Source organism: Neomonachus schauinslandi, chromosome X, assembly GCF_002201575.2.
Source record: "Neomonachus schauinslandi chromosome X, ASM220157v2, whole genome shotgun sequence".
NCBI lineage: Eukaryota > Metazoa > Chordata > Mammalia > Carnivora > Phocidae > Neomonachus > Neomonachus schauinslandi.
Window position 1 is genome coordinate 55,502,980 of NC_058419.1, and position 23,186 is coordinate 55,526,165.

The 23,186-nt window shown below is 34.5% G+C and overlaps 1 protein-coding gene and 1 pseudogene across 1 annotated transcript in view; one reads left to right on the forward strand and one right to left on the reverse strand.

The window, feature by feature from the left end:
• DACH2 (dachshund family transcription factor 2) overlaps window positions 1–23,186 on the reverse strand; it is a 990,389-nt gene that overhangs the window by 256,927 nt on the left and 710,276 nt on the right. The window lies entirely within an intron of this gene.
• LOC123323370 lies at window positions 515–1,009 on the forward strand (annotated as a pseudogene).

The following is a 23,186-nucleotide window of genomic DNA, read 5'->3' on the forward strand; positions in this document are numbered from 1 at the left end:
CCTCAGTAAGTCAGAAACCAAAACTCTCACACATGAGTGAAATAAATATTTCCTACAGTGAATACCTACATTAAGTTTCTATATTGAGTTTCTACACTAAGAGTCAGTGGCCTTAGTTGAGATTTCTAGAAAGTTTTTCCAACTTTATTTTTTTATTCCCGGAGAGTGACTGATTTTCATTGTATGTACTCAGGTGTTTTTTTTTGTTTTTGTTTTTGTTTTTCATTTTTCTTACATATATATTTACTGCTTATTTATTATTAAAATTTAAGCAGAAATATAGTCAGGGTGTTTTGATAAATAATTACCTATGGTTAAGCATTATCCTTTTATCATTAACATAATATATATGCTTATATGTATGTGTGTATAACACATATTTATAAATGTGTGTGTGTGCCCTCTAGCTGCCATCTTGTGTCCCCGTGTGTGTGCACCTCATCTCAACTTGTCCTCCTAGACCCCCTGAGTACCTATCCTAGTGCCCACATGGTCCCATTTCCACCCCAACAAGATGAAAGAAACTATCATGAACCAGGAGAAACTTGCCAAATTGCAAGCACAAATGTGCATTGGTGGGAAAGGAACTTCTCGCCAAAAGAAGGTGGTTCATAGAATGACTACAGCAGATGATTTTTAAAAAAACACAAAACTTCAGTCCTTCTTAAAGAAGTTAGGGGTAAACAATATCTCTGGTGTTGAAGTGAATATGTTCACAAACCAAGGAACAGTGACCGACTTTAACAACCCTACAGTTCAGGCATCCCTGGCAGTGAAAACTTTCACTGTTACAGGCCATGCTGAGACAAAGCAGCTGACAGAAATGCTACCCAGTATCTTAAGCCAACTTGCTACAGACAGTCCGACTAGTTTAAGAAGACTGGCTGAAGCTCTGCCCAAATAATTTGCAGATGGAAAAGCACCACTTGCTACCAGAGAGGAGGATGATGATGAAGTTCTAGATCTTGTGGAGAATTTTGATGAAGCTTCCAAGAATGAAGTAAACTGAACTGAGTCAACTTTGGAACAAAATAAAACTTGAAAAAGTTACTGGGAGCTGCTATTTTATGGGTGCTTTTTAAAAACTTGTTCATAGATCTGATAAAATCTAGATCTCTAATATTTTTTAAGCCCAAGCCCCTTGGACACTGCTGGTCTTTTCAGTTTTTTACTTATGCACAATTCATTCTTTGCAGCTAATTAAGCTGAAGAAGCCTGGGAATAAAGTTTGAAACAAGATTAATAAAGTTTTTCGCCTAGTAAAAAAAATGTGTGTGTGTAATTTTGGGTGTGATAATTTCCTTGAAAGGGTTCTTATTTAACTATTTTAAGGTTTAAAATTGAGGCTTTTGTCTTTCCATATTGTAAGCCAGGAGAGAAAGGAAAAGTCCTAAGAGGATAATAATTCCCTTAAGGACATACCTGAATCCATAAACAATGTATCTTAAGATAGTTCAGCCACTGACAAACTTCCCAATATGTAACTTCTTCTCATCTTGTGCTCATGTTCATGCTATTTCAGCAGGAAAATCTTGTGAAACCCTCCCCCTACTCCTGGAGTCAAATAGTCATGTGTTTATCCCTGGTACTAATACTCTTTGCACTCTTCTTGGACTAATCTTTTGTTCCTTAAACAATCTTACCTCCACCTGTGACCAGTAGGCAAGGGTTGGAATGCTAGGCTAATTCTAGAAAGATTGTACAAAAGCATTGGTTTTGATGAAATGCTGCTGGAATGATCCCTTTGTGGTATGATTTATTTCCCTGTTGCATATTGATATACTATAAACTTTAAAAAAGTCAGAGGTCAGTTCCTCTCTCCCTACATCAACTAAACTATCATATAACACTTCTTAAAAACTCTTTAATTCACAATCTTTGCTATTCTCCACATTCTTGCGGACACTGGAGTTTCTGCTATCCAGCAGGATCAGCTTTCCTATAAAAAGGGGAATTATAATGTTGGAATATCATGAAATCTGGACAACAAAGTACAAAGTACAGAGTATCCAGTAAATGTATGATAAATTACAATCTAATTTTTGAAACCAATCTGTGGATATATAATCCATAAATTTCACTTTGGGAATATAAAATGTTGCAGCCACTTCAAAAAATTGTTTGGCATTTCTTCAAAATAGTAAACATAGAGTTACTATTTGACCCAGTAATTCCACTTCTACTATATACCCAAGAGACATGAAAACATATGTCCACCTAAAATCTTGCACATGAACATTGATAGCAGCATTATTTATAATAGGCAAAAAGTAGAAACAATTTAAATGTCCATCAAGAGATGAATGATGAAACAAAATATACTGCTTTTATATGATGGAATATTATTCAGGCATTAGAAGCAGAGAAGTACTGATAAATGCTACAATATGCGTGAAGCTTGAAAACATGTCAAGTTACAGGCCAATATCCCTGATAAACATAGATGCAAAAATCCTCAACAAAATACTAGCATATAAAATCTAGTATACAGAATTCAACAATACATAAAAAAAAAAATCATTCACCACAACCAAGTGGGATTTATTCCTGGATTACAAGCATGGTTCAATACTCACAAATCAATCAATGTGATACATCACATCAATAAGAGAAAAGATAAGAACCATATGATCACTTCAGTAGATACAGAAAAAGCATTTGATAAAGTAAAACATCTATTCATGATAAAAAAAAAAAACCAACAAAGTAGGTTTAGAGGAAAATACCTCAACATCATAAAGGCCATATATGAAAAACCCACAGCTAACATTATCCTGTACAGGAAAAACCTGAGAGTTTTCCTCTAAGGTCAGGAACAAGACAAGGGTGTCCATTCTCACCATTTTTATTCAACATAGTACTGGAAGCCCCTGTCACAACAATTAGACTACAAAAAGAAATAAAAGACATCTAAATTGGTAAGGAAGAAATAAAACCTTCACTATTTGCAGATGCCATGATACTATATATAGAAAACTCGAAGGACTCCACCAAAAACCTGCTAGAACTGATGAATGAATTCAGTAAAGTCCCAGGACACAAAATCAATGTATAGAAATCTATTGCATTTCCATATACCAATAATGAAGCAGCAGAAAGACAAATTAAAAAAACCCATTTACAATGGCACCAAAAATAATAGGATACTAGGAATAATCTTAATCAAAGAGGTAAAAGATCTGTACTCTGAAAACTAATAAACACTGATGAAAGAAATTGAAGACAACACAAAGAAATGGAAAAACATTTGAAGAACAAATATTGTTAAAATGTCTATACTACCCAAAGCAGTCTACACATTTAATCCAATTCCTATGAAAACACCAACAGCATTTTTCACAGAACTAGAACAAACAATTTTAAATTCTAAAATTTGTATGGAACTTTAAAAGACCCCAGTGAGCCAGAGAAATTTTGAAAAAGAAGTCCAAACCTGGAGACATCACAATTCTAGACTTCAAGTTATATTACAAAACTGTACTAATCAAAACACGATGTTAGTGGCACAAAAATAGATACATAGATTAGTGGAACAGAATAGAAAACCCAGAAATGAACCCACAACTATATGGTCATTAATCTTTGACAAAGCAGGAAAGAATATCCAATGGGAAAAAAGAATGTCTTTTCAACAAATGGTGTTGGGAAAACTGGACAGCAACATGCAAAAGAAAGTAACGACCACTTTCTCACACCATACACAAAAACAAATTCAAAATGGATGAAAAACCTAAATGTAAGACCAGAAACCATAGAAATCCTAGAATACAGGTATTAAATTCTTTGACATTGGCCATAGCAACTTCTTTCTAGATATGTCTTCTGGGGCAAGGGAAACAAAAATAAAAAATAAACTATTGGGAGTAAAACAAAAACAACAACAACAACAACAACAAAACTTCTGCACAGTAAAGGAAACAATCAACAAAACTAAAAGGCAACCTATGTAATGGGAGAAGATAGTTGCAAATGACTTATATAATAAAAGGTTAGTATTCAAAATATACAAAGAACTTATAAAATTCAACACCCAAAAAACAAATAATCTAATTAAGAAATGGGCAGAAGGCATAGACACCTTTTCCAAAGAAGATATCCAGATGGTCAACAAACACATAAAAAGATGTTCATCTTCACTTACCATCTGGTATTTGTCTTTCTCTGATTGAGTTATTTCCCTTAGCATAAGAGCATATGATTTCACTCATATATGGGATTTAAGAAACAAAATGGATCAACATTCAGGAGGGGGAAAAAGAGAGAGAGAAGGAAACAAATCATGAGAGACCCTTAACTATAAAGAACAAATTGAAAATTGATGGAGGGACATGGGTGGGGGATGGGATAGATGGGTGATGGGTATTAAGGAGGACACTTGTTATGATGAGTACTGGGTTTTATATGTAAATGATGAACCACTGAACTCTACTCCTGAACCAATATTGAACTGTATGTCAAGTAACTAGAATTTAAATTTAAATTTAAATATATATATATATATATATATATATAAAGAAAAGATATTCATCATCACTTACCATCAAGGAAATACAAATCAAAACTACAATGAAATATCACCTCACCCGTCACAATGATTAAAATCAACAACCAGTAACACAAGAAACAAGGTGTTGACAAAATCAACAACCAGTAACACAAGAAACAAGGTGTTGACAAGCAAAAGGAACCCTCTTGCACTGTTGGTGGGAATATAAACTGGTGCAGCTACTCTGGATAACAGTATGGAGGTTCCTCAAAATGTTAAAAATAGAACCAACCACCTATGATCCAGCAATCGCATTACTGGGTATTTACCCAAAGAATTCAAAAACACTAATTCAAAGGGATACATGAACCCCTATGTTTATAGCAGGATTATTTACACTAGCCAAGATATGGAAGCAGCCCAAGTGTCCATTGATTGATGAATGGATAAGGAAGATGTGATATATATATATATACCTCATGCATATTTACAATGCAATATTATTCAGCTACAAAAAAGCATGAAATCTTGCCATTTGCAACAACATGGATGGAGCTGTACAGTATAATGCTAAGAGAAATAAGTCAGTCAGAAAAAGACAAATACCATATGATTTCACTCATATGTGAATTTAAGAAACAAGACAAATGAGCAAAGGGGGAAAAAAAAGAGAGAGAGAGGCAAACGAAGAAACAGACTGCTAATTATAAAGAACTGACAGTTACCAGAGGGGAGAGTGATGTGGGATGGGTTAAATAGGTGATGGGATTTAAAGAGTGCTCTTGTCGGGCGCCTGGGTGGCTCAGTTGGTTAAGCAACTGCCTTCGGCTCAGGTCATGATCCTGGAGTCCTGGGATCGAGTCCCGCATCGGGCTCCCTGCTCAGCAGGGAGTCTGCTTCTCCCTCTCCCATTCCCCCCTCTTGTGCTTGCTCTCTCTCTCAAATAAATAAATAAATAAAATCTTTAAAAAAAATTAAAATAAAGAGTGCTCTTGTGATGAGCACCAGATGATGTATGGAATTGTTGAATCACTATATTGCACACCTGAAACTAATATACCACTGTGTGTTAACTGGAATTAAAATAAAAATTTACAAAACCAAAAGAAAATAAAAGAAAGAAGAGAAAAAAAAAGAAAAGAAAAGAAAAAAGAAAAAACATTATGTCGAGTTAAAGAAGCCAGACCTAAGAGGTCACATACTATATACGGCGGGGGAGTTGGAGGAGAACTGGGGAATGACTCCTAATGGTCACAGGGTTTCTTTTGAAGGTAATGAAAAATGTCTGGAATTAGATAATGGTGATAATTACACAAATCTATGAATATAGTAAAACCATCAAGTTGTACATTTTAAAAGGGTAAATTTTGTTACATGTGAATTATACTTTAATAAAACTAATAAAAAATTCACTTTGTGACAACATGGATGGACTTTGATGGCATTATGTGAAGTGAAATAAATCAGATAGAGAAAGACAAATACTGTGTGATTTCACTTCATGTGGAATCTGAAAAACAAAACAATTAAGCTCATAGATACAGAAAACAGATTGGTGTTTGCCAGAGGCAGGGTTTGTGTGACGTGAAAAATGGGTGAAGGGGTACAAAAGGTACAAACTTCCAGTTATAAAATAAGTCATGGTGATGTAATGTACAACATGTTGCCTATAGCTGATAATAGTATATTGCATATTTGAAAGTTGCTAGGTGAGTAAATCTTAAATGTTCTCATCTCAAGAAAAAAAATTATAACTATGTATGATAACAGGTGTTAACTAAATTTATTGTGGTGATCTCACAACATATACAAATGTCAAATCATTACGCTCTATAGTTGAAACTAATATAATGTTATATGTCAATTATATTTCAACAAAGAAATGTTATATAATTGTTTTCTAGTTCCAATGTACAGAAGAATATTTGCACTAACATTAATCTGAGACACAAAATAATAAACATTCTGAACAATTACTTTCCAAGATTTCTGTATAATAAAAGCTGATTTTTCAAGACAAAAAAAAACTCACTTTGGATGGTTAAAAACTTTTTAACTTCCTGGGGCGCCTGGGTGGCTCAGTCGGTTAAGCGACTGCCTTCGGCTCAGGTCATGATCCTGGAGTCCCGGGATAGAGTCCCGCATCGGGCTCCCTGCTCAGCGGGGAGTCTGCTTCTCCCTCTGACCCTCCTGCCTCTCGTGCTCTCTGTCTCTCATTCTCTCCCTCGCAAATAAATAAATAAAATCTTAAAAAAAAAAAAAACAAACTTTTTAACTTCCCATTAAAGACACAAGTATTTATTGAACTTGAGTTCAATGCATGCAATAGGTCATCACATACACTGGTCATATTCATACTGCAGTAATAATGATATCCAAGTATCATAGAACCATAGAGAATTACAATTTAGAAAAAAATAGTGATTATTTCCATGTCCCTTACACTAATATGTACACTGAATGTGAACATTCATTAAATGTGGAATAATATTTAATGTTCCCAACTCTAAAACTTTATGCATATTAAACTGTCCTTTATAAAAGAAATAGAAATAAAAAATGACATTGTATGATGACTATTATTTTAATTTTTTACACACACATATACTCTTAAGAGGTAGATATCTGCTGTAAATCAGCTTTTGAAATCTGGCACGGTAATAAACTAAGCAAATTACTATTGAAATTTTTTTCAAGTTCTAATTCATTTACAAAATTTTACTTTTTATTTTTTTAAAGATTTGTTTATTTATTTACTTGACACAGAGAGAGAGAGACAGCGAGAGAGGGAACACAAGCCGGGGGAGTGGGAGAGGGAGAAGCAGGCTTCCTGCTGAGCAGGGAGCCCGACGTGGGGCTCGATCCCAGGACCCTGGGATCATGACCTGAGTGGAAGGCAGTTGGTTCAGTCAGTTAGGCATCTGCCTTCCACTCAGGTCATGATCCCAGGGTCCTGGGATCGAGTTCTGCATCAGGCTCCTTGCTTGGCAAAGAGCCTGCTTCTCCCTCTGCCTCTGCCTGTTGCTCCTCCTGCTTGTGCTCTTTCTCTCTCTCTCTGACAAATAAATAAATAAAATCTTTAAAAAAAAGAAATAAAATAAAATATACCATTAGTTAGCTATTGTAAACCCCATTTATGAACACAATCTCCCAAGTAATATATACATGACAACTCATTTACAACAATTTCTCCGAAGATTTTAGAGAAAGGAATTAAAATCCTATTTTTCTTGGTATAGTTTAAGAGCTATTGCTTATATTTTCCTTTTCTGTTGTTTGTCAACTGTTTGTGTTTAATCTGTAAGGAAAATATATGTTTTCTAGACTAAAATGCAAATCGATTTGCAAATACCTTGAAGAGAACAGTGTGGTGGGTAACACCCAGCATAACTTCCTAAAGATCAAGACTTGTCAGATGAATCTAATTTCCTTCTGTGACAGAATGACAGCCTGAGGATAGAGGGGAAGCAATAAATGTAATTTATTTTGACTTTATCAAGCTTTTGAGACCAGTCTAAACAATTGGCTCATCAATAAAGTGTGAAAATTCAGGCAGATCACATGGCTAGAGAGAGTTCCCAGAAAGCAGGAGAGGAGCACTCAAAGAGTGGCCACCCTTGAATTAATGTCAATCTGGTGTGATGATACAAAATATCTCCTAGATCCCAAGGGTAGTCAAACATTTGTATCAGTGTCTTAAACACAAACATAGAACATTTTGATCAGGTGACACTAGACTAAACCTTCTGACAATGGGTTCAGATTCTGAAGTGACATTGTTAAATGGAAGACACAATAAGAAATAAATGGTATGGAATTTCAGAGCACTAGAGTCAGGAGAGTACCCATTAAATAAAAACAACACAAACAGATAATGGGGACAGAAAGATATTCACATATCATAGAAATAAGGATTAGAATTCAAAAACAATAATGATTATCACAAAATCCTTCACTTTAACTAAGGCACAAAAATAGAAAGGGACTTGTTCAAATCACAAACAGAGCAAACTGTAGTAGAAATACATATTTAGAATTAATGTATAAAAACACAAAAATGCTTAAAAAGCATAACATGTAGGAATCAAGACAGTAGATGCAACACTGGCTAGATTTTCCTCAGAAGTGGAGTTCTGCCCTTTGCTCAAATTAATGGTCTAGCTGGCAGCAGGAGGAAAGAGAAGTATTAAGAATAAAGAAAAAGAATGATTATAGTCTGACAAATAAGATCAATAAGGAAAGATCACATTGTTTCAAATTATTCATTGTAAAAAAGAGATAATGCTTAGGCTTAACTTGGAGGTGTTTTTATACAAAGTGCCTTAATAACACTGACAGAACAAATTCTTAATCCACTACATGAGTAATTAAGAGTAGACATAATAAATAATTCTCCATTAGTCAGAGTTGCTTATGCCTAGAATAAGTTTTTAGAAGGGTCTTTAAAAATACGATGGGTTCTGGGGGAGCCTGGCTGCCTCATTTGGTAAAGCAAGCAACTCTTAATCTTAGGGATTGTGAGTCTGGGCCCCACATTGGGTGTAGACTCTTAACTATAGGAAATAAACTGAGGGTTGCTGGAGGGGAGGTGGATGGAGATGGGGTAATTGGGTGATGGGCATTAAGGAGGGCACGTGATGTGATGAACACTGGATGTTATACACAACTGATGAATTATTGAACACTACATCTGAAACTAATGATGTACTATATGTTGGCTAATTGAATTTAAATTAAAAAATGGGAAAACAAGTAAACAAACAAACAAAACAAACCAATGGGTTCTTCTGGTTACATTCATTCTTAAGGGGTCATAGGCATGAAAGTAAGGTGGATAAAGTGCCCTAAGTTCATAATTCTCTGAGAAAAGGTATCTAGTGCATGGAGTATTGGGTGTTATATGCAAACAATGAATCATGGAACACTACATCAAAAACTAATGATGTACCATATGGTGACTAACATAACATAATTAAAAAAAATTAAAAATAAATAAATAAAATAAAATAAAACCGGTTCTTGATATCAGGATCCAGTAAAAACAAGCATGTTTCACTTGATTCTCTAGAACCATCTTGCTCCATATCTAATGAGGTGTTTGGATAACATAAAGAATGAAGGTAACTTTGGGATTTTCTGTTTCAACTTTGCAAGTTAATCAACCATATATAATTTGATTCTTTCCACTATAAACTATATTGTCTAAAAGGCAAAATATTCAACATCTGCTCAGAAGTTAAACCAACACAAAAGTCAGAACAAGCAGGGACTCAGAGGATAAAGATTTACATGATTATCATCTTGGATTCTCTAGAGGAAGTCACTGTGCACAGTTCTTACTGAAGTAAGCAAGCAATGTGGTTGAAAAATAGTCTGTTTATTTATACTTGCATTTATTTCTAAATGGGCAACCCTTGAAGTCTTTGTTATAGTAAAAATAAAAAAAAGGACCTGCTGCTGTATAACTATATTTCTGATTTGACAGCTACAATTATAATCATTCAGGCATCCATTTCCCACAAACTCTCCACAGCCATAACCTTTAGTGATTAATTATAAAGCTCCAGGAGCAATAATACACAAACTAATTTCCTAAAACAATAAAAGACAGAATTTCTCATTTGGAGCTAAATGAAACACGAACAGGTTGTTATTCATGCTGAAATCTTGATGCAGAGTCATGGTGCAGCCATTATAGAAGCTATTAAACAAAATCTCAAATCAAAGAAACTATAAGTCTGTCTTCAAAAGAGAAAATACTGTTTTTTGCCTAAGAAATTTCTAACATCTATGCTTGCTTTTCCTTTATAAGTCTCATGTTATTAATTCTTTCCTGTTTCTCTTCTTACTGAATCATCTAAAAATATCAATTTTAACCAAACAGGAGAATTAACAGAAGGAAAATTCCTATTCACTCACATTCAAACATCTCAACCAAAAACAGGCTTCCTGTCCTGCTTATTTCAAGATATGTAGATTTGGAAATTACCTTGGGTCATGGAATATGTGCTCTATGACTACCCTAGTTGTGTTTTGAAGAGCATAATGTGCAATGGCTGATCTCATATCCACTAGGAAAATGTTACATTTCTGCACATTTTACTGTTAAGTATGAAGAGGATAATATTTCACTCCACATTTTGATAAAACCTACCACAAATAAATGAAAGCCAAGAATTCTGCAATTAAACAGCACAAGTCAAGCAGGTAATGGGAGGATTAGAGTAACAAGTTATGAGAAATGTGCAGAGAAAATAAATTGTGATTTTTTAAAATGACAAGATAGATAAACATATTAACACCAACACAAAATTTTAATTGAATATTTGATATATTTTTACAGCTGCCATACTTTGCCCTCTGGGGATTTAGCAACTAAGAACAATGATGAAATTGAACAGCATGCTTGCCACAATATGGCATTTAAACAAGAGCATGCTCCTTCTGAAATTAAAAAAAACAAAACAAAACAAAAAAACTCCTCCTTTTTTGAGTATTCTGGTTCTCCAATACCTAGTTTACCTTTGGTTTGACGGACTTCCCATTTCTACTTGAACCACAAATGTTCAGGAAGACCTTGCCCATTAATAGTAATCAGACCCTAAATGCTGTTAATTGATATCTCCCTTGTCAATATTGACCTGCTTCTTTCCCTTCTTGGAAAGCACTAAAGTAAATCAAAAGTTTATAACCATGCTTTCCATGTTTATGTTGACTATCTGGGTGCCATCTTTGGAAAAATATCTGTTCATGTCTTCTTCCCATTTTTTTATTTTTTAAAATATTTTTATTTTTCATTTTAGAGAGAGAGAAAGAAAGTGCACACATGAGTGGGGGGAGGGGCAGAAAGAGAGAATCTTCAAGCAGACTCCCCTCTAAGTATAGAATTCCTCATGGGGCTTGATCCCATGATCCATGAGATCATGACCTGAGCCAAAACCAACAGTCAGATGCCCAATCAACTGATCCACCCAGGCACCCCCTGCCCATTTTTAAATTGGATTTTTTGTTTTCCTTGTGTGGAGTTATACACGTTCTTTATATAATTTTGATACTAACCTTTATCAGATATGTCATTTGCAAATAACTTCTCCCATTCTGTAGGTTGACTTTTAGTTTTATTGATTGTTTATTTCACTGTACAGAAGCTTTTTCTTTTGATACAGTCCCAATAGTTTATTATTGCTTTGGTTTCCCTTGCCTCAGGAGACTTATCTAGAAAGATGTTGTTAGAGAAATTATTGCCTGTGCTCTGTTAAAGGATTTTTATGGTTTCAGGTCTCACACTTAGGCCTTTAATCCATTTTGAGTTTACTTTCATGTATGGTGTAAAAAAGTGGTCTAGTTTCATTCTTTTGCATGTTGCTGTCCAGTTTTCCCAACACCATTTGCTGAAGAGACAGTCTTTTTCCCATTGGATATTCTTGACTCTTTTGTCAAAGATTAATTGACCATATAATCAGGGGTTTGTTTCTAGGTTTTCTATTATGTTCCTTTGATCTAGGTGTCTATTTTTGTGCCTCTACCTTACTGTTTTGATTACTACAGCTTTGTAATATAACTTAAAGTCTGGAATTGTGGTACCTCCAGCTTTGCTTTTCTTTTTCAAATTTGTTTTGGCTCTTCAGAATCTTTTGTGGTTCCATACAAATTTTAGAATTGTTTGTTCTAATTTTGTGAAAAATGCTGTTGGTATTATGGTAAAGATTGCATTAAATCTATAAATTGCTTTGGGTAATATAAACATTTTAAAATATTTGTTCTTCCAATACATGATCATAGAATATCTCACCATTTCTTTGTGTCATCTTCAATTACTTTCATCAATGTTTTATATATTTCAGAGTACAGGTATTTCTCCTCTTTGGTTACGTTTATTCCTAGATATTCTGTTATTTTTGGTGCAATTGTACATGGAATTTTCTTAATTTCTCTTTTTCCTGCTTCATTATTAATGTATAGGAATGCAACAGATTTCTGTACATTGATTTTGTATCCTGTGACTTGACTAGAGTCTTTCAGGTTTTCTATATAAAGTATCATGTCATCTACAAGTAGCAAAAGTTCTACTTCTTTCTTACCAATTTGGATGTTCTTTATTTTTTTTGGTTGTCTAATTGCAGTGGTTAGGACTTCTGATACTATGTTGAATAAAATTAGTGAAAGGGAACATCCTTGCCCTTTTCCTGACCATGAGGAAAACCTCTTAGCTTTTCACCATTGTGTATGATGTTAGCTGTGGGTTTGTTTTTCTTTTTTTTTATTATGTTCAGTTAGCCACTCTATAGTACATCATTAGTTTTTTGATGTAGTGTTCAATGATTCATTAGTTATGTATAACACCCAGTGCACATCACAACACATGCCCTCCTTAATACCCATCAGCTTGTTACTCCCCAACCTCCTCCCCTCTGAAACCCTCAGTTTCTGTCCCGGGGTCCATAGTCTCTCATGGTTCATCTCCCTCTCTGATTTCTCCCCCTTCAGATTTCCCTCCCTTCCCCTATGGTCCTCCATGCTATTGCTTATGTTCCACATGTGAAACCATATAATTGTCTTTCTCTGCTTGACTTACTTCACTTAGCATTATCCCCTCCAGTTTCATCCATGTTGATGCAAATGGTGGATATTCATCCTTTCTGATGGCTGAATAATATTCCATTGTATATATTTACGACATCTTTATCCATTCATCTGTTGAAGGGTATCTCAGCTCCTTCCACTAAATGTCTATTCTGCCCAGAGCAATTAACACTTTCAATGCCATCCCTATTAAAATACCATTGGCATTTTTCAAAGAGCTGGAACAAACAATCCTAAAATTTGTATGGAACCAGAAAAGACCCCGAATCACCAAGGGAATGATGAAAAAGAAAAACAAAGCTGGGGGCATCATGTTGCCTCACTTCAAACTATATTACAAAGCTGTGATCAACAAGACAGCATGGTATTGGCTGAAAAAGAGACACATAGACCAATGGAACAGAATAGAGACTCCAGAAATGGACCCTTAACTCTATGGTCAACTAATCTTTGACAAAGCAGGAAAAAATATCCAATGGAAAAAAGACAGTCTCTTCAATAAGTGGTGCTGGGAAAATTGGACAGCTACATATAGAAGAATGAACCTGGACCATTCCCTTATGCCATACACAAAGATAAACTCAAAATGGATCAAAGACCTCAATGTGAGACAGGAATCCATCAAAATCCTAGAGGAGAACACAGGCAGTAACCTCTTCAACATCGGCCACAGTAACTTCTTTCAAGACACATCTCCAAAGGCAAGGGAAACAAAAGCAAAAATGAACTTTTGGGACTTCATCAAGATAAAAAGCTTCTGCACAGCAAAGGTAACAGTCAACAAAACAAAGAGGCAACCCACAGAATGGGAGAAGATATTTGCAAATGACATTACAGATAAAGGGCTGATATCCAAGATCTATAGAGAACTTCTCAAACTCAACATTCAAAAATAAATTAAATAAATAAATAAATAAATAAATAAATAAATAAATAAATAAATAAATATAACCCAGTCAAAAAATGGGCAGAAGACATGAACAGACACTTTTCCAAAGAAGACATACAAATGGCTAACAGACACATGAAAAAATGCTGTGGGTTTTTCATATAAGACCTTTATTACTCTGAGATATGCCCCTTCTAGACCTACTTTGATGGTTTTTATCATGAGTGGATGTTGTACTTTGTCAAATGTTTTTCTGCATCTATTGAAATGACCATATGGTTTTTATCCTTTCTCTTATTGGTGGAATGTATCATGTCAATTGATTTGTGAATACTGAACCACCCTTGCAGCCCAGGAATAAATCTCACTTGGTCGTGATAAACGATTTTTTTAATGTTTTGTTGGATTCATTGTGCTAGTATTTTGGTGAGGATTTTTGCATCTATGTTCATTAGAGGTATTGGCCTGAGTGCTCTTTTTATTGTGATGTCTTTACCTGGTTTTGGTATGAGGGTAATACTGGCTTCATAGAATGAATGTGGCAGTTTTCTTTCCTCTTATTTTTTGGAAAAAATTTGAGAAAAATAGGTATTAACTCTTCTTTAAATGTTTAGTAGAATTGACCTGTGAAGTCATCTGGTCCTGAGTTTTTGTTTGTTGGAATTTTTGGATTATTGATCCAATTTCATTGTTGGTTACTGGTCTGTTCAACTTTTCTATTTCTTCCTGCTTTAGTTTTGGTAGTTTATATATTTCTAGGAATTTATCCATTTGTTCTAGGTTATCCAGTTTACAGGCATATAATTTTTCATAATATTCTCTTACCATCCTGTTTTTCTGTGATGCCAGTTTATTTCTACTCTTTTGTTGCTGATTTTGTTTATTTGAGTCTTCTCTTTCTTTTTATGAGTCTGCTAGAGGTTTATCAATTTTCTTGATCTTTTCAAAGAACTAGGTGCTGGTTTCATTGATAGGTTTTATTGTTATTTTAGTTTCTATATCATTTATTTCTGCCCTAATTATTGTTTTCTTCCTTCTGCTCGTTTTGGGTATGTTTGTTCTTCTTTTTCTTGTTCCCTTAGGTGTAAGTTTAGTTATTTCTTTGAGAGTTTTCTGGCTCCTTGAGGTAGGCCTGTATTGCTATAAACTTCCCTCTTCTTGTTGCATCCCAAAGATTTTGGACCTTTGTGTTTTCATTTTCATTTATCTCAATTTTTTTAAATTTATTCTTGATTACATGATTGACCCATTCATTGCTTAGTACCATGTTATTTAACCTTCATGTATTTATGCTCTTTCTAGACTTTTTCTTGTGGTTGATTACTACCTTCATAAAGTTAAGGTTAGAAAAGATGCATGGTATAACTTTGATGTTTTTAATTTTTGAGACTTCTTTTGTGGCCTAATATGTGATCTATTCTGGAGAATGTTCTGTGTGCACTTGAAAAGAATGTGCATTCTGCTGTTTTAAAATGGAATGTTCTAACCATCTGGTCTAGTGTGTTATTCAAAGCCACTGTTTCTTGGTTTTCTGTTTGGATGATCTGTCCATTGATGTAGGTGGGGCGTTAAAGTCCCCTGCTATGATAGGGTTACTACCGAATTAGTTAATTCCTTTATATTTGTTGTTAGCTGTTTTATGTATTTGGGTGCTCCCATGTTGGGTGCATAAGTATTTACAGTTGTTATATCTTCTTGTTGGATTGTTCCCTTTATTATTATACTGTGCCCTTTGTCTGCAGGTGTCTTTAAATCTGAAATGAGGCTCTTCTAGGCCATATAGATGGGTCCTATTTTTTTTTTATCCATTCCATCTCTCTTTGTGTTTTGATAGGAGCATTTAATCAGTTTACATTCAAAGGAATTATTTATAAGTATGTATTTATTTCAATTTTTAAATTTGTTTTGTGGTTGTTGTCATAGAACTTCCCTGTTCCTTTCTTCCCCTTTTCTCTTCTCTCACCATAAGTTGGCTTTCTTTAGTGATATACTTGGATTCCTTTCTCTTTATTTTTACAATATCTATTACTGGTTTTTAATTTGGGGTTATCATTAGGTTTGTATATAGCATCTGCATATAGCTGTCTATATTAAGCTGATGGTCACTTAAATTTGAAACATTTTTTTTTAGCTTTCTTCTCCCTACCTTTTAGGTATATGGTGTCATACCTTATATCATTTTATTATATGAGTCCATTGACTGATTTTAACAGATATATTTATTTTTACTGTTTTTGTGCTTCTTGCTTTCTTTACTCTTATTTATGGTCTTTCCACTGAAAGTCTTCTTTAATATTTCTTGCAGGGTTGGTTTAGTGGCCATGTACTCCTTTATTTTTGTTTGTCTGGAACACTCTTTATCTCTCCTTTTATTCTGAATGATGGCCTTGCTGGATAGAGCATTCTTTTGACTGCAGTTTTTTTGTTTTGTTTTGTTTTGTTTTGTTTTTCATTTCGCACCTTGAATATATCATGCCACTGCCTTCTGATCTGCAAAGTATATGTTGAAAAATCCCCTGATAGCCTTATGGTGTTTCCCTTGTCTGTAACTCTTCTGCTGCTGCTTTTAAAATCCTCTCTTTATCACTACATTTTCCATTTTAATTACTATGTGTCATGGTGTAGAATTCCTTGGGTTGATTTCTTGGGGGATCTCTGTGCCTCCTGGAACCTGATTTCTTTTTCTTTCACCAGATTAGGGAAGTTTTCAGCTTCTATCTTTTTGAATAAATTTTTGCCCCATGTTTTATATTTTTCTTTTGGAAATCTATAATGTGAATGTTATTGCACTTAATAAGGTTGCTGAGTTCCCAAAATCTATTCTCATATTGCATAATTGTTTTCCTCTCACCTACTCAACTTGATTACATTCCATTACTCTGTCCTTCAGGTTGTTAATTCATTCTTCTGTTTCCTCTACCCTGTTACTTAGTCCAAATAGTATATTTTTATTTTTATTTATTGTGTTCTCCATCTCTGGTTTGTTCTACTATATGTTTTCTATCTCTTTGTTAAGGGTTTCACTGATGTCCTCCACTTTTATCTTAAGTCCAGTGGGTATTCCTATAATCACTACATTTCTTTTTTTTTTATTATGTTATGTTAATCACCATACATTACATCATTAGTTTTTGAATCATTACTTTCTTTTTTTAAAAAATTTATTTAAATTCCAGTTAGTTAACATACAATGTAATATTAGTTTCATACATTAAATTTAGCAATTGAATTATAGAACACCTGGTGATCATCATAACAAGGGCCTCCTTAATTCCCAACACATATTTAACACATCTCCTCACCCACCCCCCATCTGGAAACCATCAGTTTGTTCTCAATAGTGAAGAGCCTGTTTCTTGGTTTGCATCTCTCTCTTCTTTTTTATATGCTCATTTTTTTTCTGTTTCTTACATTCCACATATGAGTGATATCATACTGTATTTGTCTTTCTCTTACTGACTTACTTTGTTTAGCATAATACTCTCTAGCTCCATCTATGTCATTGCAAATGACAAAATATCATCTTTTGTGGCTTAGTAATATTCCATTGTGTATATATACCATTTCCTCTTCATTCATTCATTAGTCGATGGACACTTGGGCTGTTTCCAGATTTTGGCTACTGTAAACAATGCTGCTATAAACATCATAGTTCATTTCTTCCTTCACTTTTGTATTTTTGTATTCTTTGGATAAATACCTAGCAGTGCAATTGCTGGATCATAGGGTAGTTCTATATTTAACTTTTTGCACAACATCCATACTGCTTTCCAGAATGGCTGCACCAGTTTCATTTCCCACCAACAGTGCAATGGGTTTCCCTTTCTCCACATCTTCACCAACACATATTGTTTCTTGTGTTCCTGAATGTTGATTTTAGCCATTGTGACAGGGGTGAGGTAATATCTCATTGTAGTTTTGATGTGCATTTCCCTTATGATGAATGATGTTGAACATGTTTTCATGTATCTGGTGGCCATCTGTATACCTTCTTTTGAAAAATATCTACTGATGTCTTCTGCCTATTTTTATTTTATTTTATTTATTTATTTTTAATTTGGAAATATCTTTATTTTTTTAATGTTCAATGACTCATTAGGTGTGTATAACACCCAGTGCTCATCTCATCACCTGTCCTCTTTAATGCCCGTTACCCAGTTGCCCCATCCACCAACCCACCCATCTCCCTTTCCGCAAACCTCAGTTTGTTTCTCAGAGTCAAGAATCTCTCATTGTCTCCCTCTCTGATTTCTTCCCTTTCAGTTTTCCCTCCCTTTCCCTATGATCCTCTGTGCTATTCCTTATATTCCACATATAAGTGAAACCATATGATAATTGTCTTTCTCTGATTGACTTACTTCACTTAGCATAATCCCCTCCAGTTCCATCCATGTTGATGTAAATGGTAGGTATTCATCCTTTCTTATGGCTGAGTAATATTCCATTGTATATATGAACCATATCTTCTTTATCCATTCATCTGTTGAAGGACATCTCAGCTCCTTCCACAGTTTGGCTATTGTGGACATTGCTGCTATGAATATTGGGGTGCATGTGTCCCTTCTTTTCACTACATCTGTATCTTTGGGGTAAATACACAGTAAGTGCAAATGCTGGGTCATAGGGCAGTTCTATTTTTAATTTTTTGAGGAATCTCCACACTGTTTTCCATAGTGGCTGTACCAGCTTGCTTTCCCATGAACAGTGTAAGAGGGTTCCCATTTATCCATATCCTTGCCAACATTTGTTGTTTCCTGTCTTCTTCATTTTAGCCCTTCTAACTGGTGTAAGGTGGTATCTCATTGTCTTCTGCCTATTTTTAATTGGATTATTTGTATTTTGGGTGTTGAGATTTATAATTTCTTTATATATTTAAGATAAGAGCCCTTTACCAGATATGTCATTTGCAAATATCTTCTCCCATTCCCTAAGTTGCATTTTAGTTTTGTTGACTGTTTCCTTTGCTGTGCAGAAGCTATTTCAATGAAGCCCAATAGTTCATTTTGCTTTGGTTTTCCTTGCCTCAGGAGACATATCTAGAAAGAAGTTGCTACGACCAATGTCAAAGACGTTATTGCTTGTGTTCTCTTCTAGGATCTTAATGATTTTCTATTTCAAGTTTAGGTCTTTCATCCATTTTCAATTTATTTTTATGTATGGTGTAAGAAAATGGTCCAGTTTCATTCTTTTGCATGTAACTGTCCAGTTTTCCCAACACCATTTGTTGAAGAGACTATCTTTTTCCCACTGGATCTTCTTTCCTGCCCTCTTGAATTGAACATATAGTTGTGAGTTCATTTCTGGGTTTTCTATTCTGTTCCATTAATCTACATGTCTATTTTTGTGTCAGTACCATACTGTCTTGGTCACTACAGCTTTGTAATATCACTTGAAGTCTGGAATTGTGATGCTTCCACATTTGCTTTTCTTTTTCAAGGTTGCTTTGGCTATTCAGGGTCTTTTGTGGATCCATACAAATTTTAGGATTGTTTGTTCTAGCTCTGTGAAAAATTCTGTTGGTATTTTGATAGGGATTGGTTTAAATGTGTAGATTTATTTGGATAATATAGACATTTTAACAACATTCTTTCTTCCAACCCATGAGCAAGGAATGTTTTTCCATTTCTTTGTGTCATCTTCAATTTCTTTCATCAGTGTTTTAAAATTTCAGAGTACAAGTCTTTTACCTCTTTGGTAAGGTTTATACCTAGGTATCTTGTTTTGATGCAATTGCAAATGGGATCGATTCCTTGATTTCATACTAATAATGAGGCATCTTAGTATATAGAAATGCAACATATTTCTGTAAATTGATTTTTTATCCTGCAACATGACTGAATTCATGTATCAGTTCTAGCAATTTTTTGGTGGAGTCTTTTGGGGTTTCTATATAGAGTATCAGGTCACCTCCAAATAATAAAAATTTTCCTTCTTCCTTGTCAATTTGAATGCCTTTTATTTCTTTTTGTTGTGGGATTGCTGTGGCTAGGACTTCCACTACTATGTAAATAACAGTGGTGAGAGTGGACATTCCTTTCTTGTTCCTGACCATAGAGGAAAAACTCTCAGTTTTTCTCCATTGAGCATGATATGAGCTGTGGGCTTTTTTTTTTGTTTATGGCCTTTATTATTTTAAGATATATTCACTCTAACCCTACTTTGTTGAGGGTCTTTATCATGAATGATGTTGTACTTTGTCAAATGCTTTTTCTGCATCTATTGAAAGGATTATATGGTTCTTATCCTTTCTTTTTTTAATATGATGTATCACATTGATTGATTTGTAAATATTGAACCACAATTGCAGCCCAGGAATAAATCCCACTTGACTGTGGTGTGTGATTATTTTAATGTAATATGGGATTCAGTTTGCTTGTATGTTATTGAGAATTTTTGCATCTATGTTCATCAGGGATATTGGCCTGTAGTTCTCTTTTTTAGTGGAGTCTTTATTGGATTTTGTATTACAGTAATGCTAGTTTCATGGAAGGAATTTGGAAGTTTCCTTCCTTTCCTGTTTTTTGTTTGTTTGTTTGTTTGTTTTTGAACAGTTTGGGAAGAATAGGTATTAAATCTTCCTTAAATGTTTGGTAGAATTAACCCTTGAAGCCATCTGGCCCTGGACTTTTGTTTTTTGGGAGTTTTTGATTACTGATTCAATTTCATTGCTGGTTATAGGTCTGTTCAAGTTTTCTATTTCTTCCTATTTCAGGTTTGGTAGTTTATATGTTTCTAGGAATTTATCTGTTTCTTCCAGTTTGTCCAATTTCTTGGCATATAGTTTTTCATAATATTCTAATTGTATTTTTGTGGTATTGGTTGTTATTTCTCCTCTCCCATTTGTGATTTTATTTTTTGGGTCCTTTATTCTTTTTCACAAGTCTGGTTAAGGATTTATCATTTCTTTTTTTTACTTTTTACAAGGAACTAGCTCCTCTTTTCATTGATCTTTTTTATTGTTTATTTGTTTCTAGAGGATTTATTTATGCTCTAAATTTTATTATTTCTTCCATCTGATGGCTTTAGGCTTCATTTGTTTTTCTTTTTCTAGCTCCTTTAGGTGAAAGGTAAGATATTTGAGATTTTTCTTGCTTTTTACATATGCCTGTATTGCTATATATGTCCTTCTTATGACCACTTTTGCTTCATCCCAAAGGTGTCTGCATTTTCATTTGTTTCTATGTTTTGTTTTTTTTTTGTCTCTCATTTCCTGGTTGACACATTCATTGTTTAATAGCATGCTGTTTAACCTCCATATATTTGTGGTCTTTCCAGTTTTTCTTGTAGTTAACCTCAAGTTACATAGCTTTGTGAACAAAAAATATGCCTGGTATGATTTCAATCTTTTTATACTTTTTGTGGCCTGATTTGTGACCTAGTATGTGACCTATTCTGGAGAAAGTACCATGTGCACTCAAGAAGAATGTGTATTCTGCTGCTTTAGGATGGAATGCTCTGAATATATCTGTTAAGTCCATCTGGTCCAGTGTGTTATTCAAAACCATTGTTTCCTTGTTGATTTTCTCTGTAGGTGATCTGTCTATCAAAGTAAGTGTGGTGTTAATGTCCCCTACTATTATTGTATTATTATCAATGAATTCCTTTACATTTGTTATTAATTAATTTATATATTTGGATGCTCCCATGTTTGGTGCATAAATATTTATAATTGTTAAATCTTCTTGTTGGATAGTCCCCTTTATTATAATATAGTACCCTTCTTCATCTCTTTTTACAGTCTTTGGTTCAAAGTCTAGTTTCTCTAATATAAATATGGCTACTGTAACTTTCTTTTGATGTGCATTTTCATGATAAATGTTTCTTCGTTATTTCACTTTCTATCTTCAAGTGTCTTTAGGTCTAAAATGAGTCTTTTGTAGGCAGCATATAGATGGTTCTTGTTTTCATTAATCCATTCTGATACCCTATGTCTTTTGATTGGAACACTAATTCCATTAACATTCAAAGTAATTATTTTTCTTTTAAGAAAGAGAATGTGATTTGGGGAGGGGCAGAGGGAGATGGAGAGAGAGAATCTTAAGCAGCTCCACACTCAGCACAGAGCTCAACCTGGGACTCAATCCCATGACCCTGAGATCATAACTTGAGCAAAAATCAAGAGTTGGACACTTAAACAACTGAACAACCCAGGGGCCCCAACATTCAAAGTAAGTATTTATAGATATGTATTTAATGTCCTTTTATTACTTGTTTTGTCATCGTTTCCGGAGATTTTCTCTGTTCCTTTCTTGTCTTTGTCACTTTTGGTCTTTCCTTTCCACTCAAAGGGTCCTTTTAAGGGGCGCCTGGGTGGCTCAGTTGGTTAAGCGACTGCCTTCGGCTCAGGTCATGATCCTGGAGTCCCTGGATCGAGTCCTGCATCGGGCTCCCTGCTCGGCGGGGAGTCTGCTTCTCCCTCTGACCCTCTTCCCTCTCATGCTCTCTGTCTCTCTTTCTCTCAAATAAATAAATAAAACCTTAAAAAAAAAAAAAGGGTCCTTTTAATATTTCCTGCAGTGCTGGTTTAGTGGGCATGAACTCCTTTAGTTTTTTGTGTCTGGGAAACTCTTGATCTCTCCTTTTATTATAAATTATAGCCTTGCTGAATAGAGCATTCTTGGCTGCAGATTTTCCTAGTCAGCGCTTTGAATATATTATGCCCCTCCCATCTGGCTTTCCAAGTTTCTGTTGAGAAATCTCCAGCTAGCCTTATGTGTCTTCCCTTGTAAGTTAAGGACTTCTTTGCCTTGTAGCTTTTAAGATTTTTTTCTTTATTAATATATTTTGCAAATTTAATTACCATATGTTTTGTTGTGGGTCTGCTTTTGTGGATTTTGATGGGAGTTCTCTGTGCCACCTGGATTTGGATGTGTGTTTCCTTCCTCTGATTAGGAATTTTTCAGCTACTTTTTTCCTCAAATAAATTTTGTGTCCCCGTGTCTCTCTCTTCTTCCTCTGGGACTCCCATAATATGAATGTTATTAAGTTTGATGAAGTCACTGAGTTCCCTAAGGCTATTCTTGTATTCCATATTTCTTCTTTCTATTGTTCAGCTATTATCCTCCATTATTTTATCTTCTATATCACTATTTATTCCTCTGCTTCTACCAGCCTTGTGTCCTTTGCATCAAGCCTGTTTCTAAACTCAGTTATCACATTTATCATTTCTGAATATTTATTTTTTAACACTTTTATCTCTGTGGTAAGGACCTCCCTGAAGTCTCTATT